The sequence below is a fragment of the Triticum dicoccoides genome, chromosome 3B, assembly GCF_002162155.2.
Source record: "Triticum dicoccoides isolate Atlit2015 ecotype Zavitan chromosome 3B, WEW_v2.0, whole genome shotgun sequence".
NCBI lineage: Eukaryota > Viridiplantae > Streptophyta > Magnoliopsida > Poales > Poaceae > Triticum > Triticum dicoccoides.
In genome coordinates, this window is record NC_041385.1 from 427,302,604 (window position 1) to 427,303,082 (window position 479).

Sequence of the window (479 nt, forward strand, 5' to 3'; positions counted from 1 at the left end):
CTTCGAACTTGTTAGAATTCCTAGAGTGGCATCTTTTTGGTGAGAAGGTTTCGATTGTAGGCCATCACAATTCGATTGTAGCCGCGGAAGCGATGATGGGCAGGGAGCGTTGCCGGCCACGTAGTGGCAAATCGCCACCGCCGGCTTGCCGGAGGCGACTTGCCGCTCGGCCTGACCGTCACCCGTGAGTTGTCGCTGAGATGTTCCGTAGCTCGGGAGTCAGGAGTAAATAGCCAGCAACTGCCATTTTTTTTTTTTGAGGATTAGCCCACCCCCAGCGAACGTTTCTGGCACCCAGGCCTTTTCCTGACTCCAGGCCCAAACCATCTTTCCTTGTTGAGCCAAACAAAAAAAATACTTCAAAAATATCACACAGAGATAGTAAACGCACCCTGAAGCCATTTTGGCCTCATTTTGAAATAGTCAAACACACACAGAAAAACCATAAAAATGATATGCTCTGTATTTCTCTTTGTCTA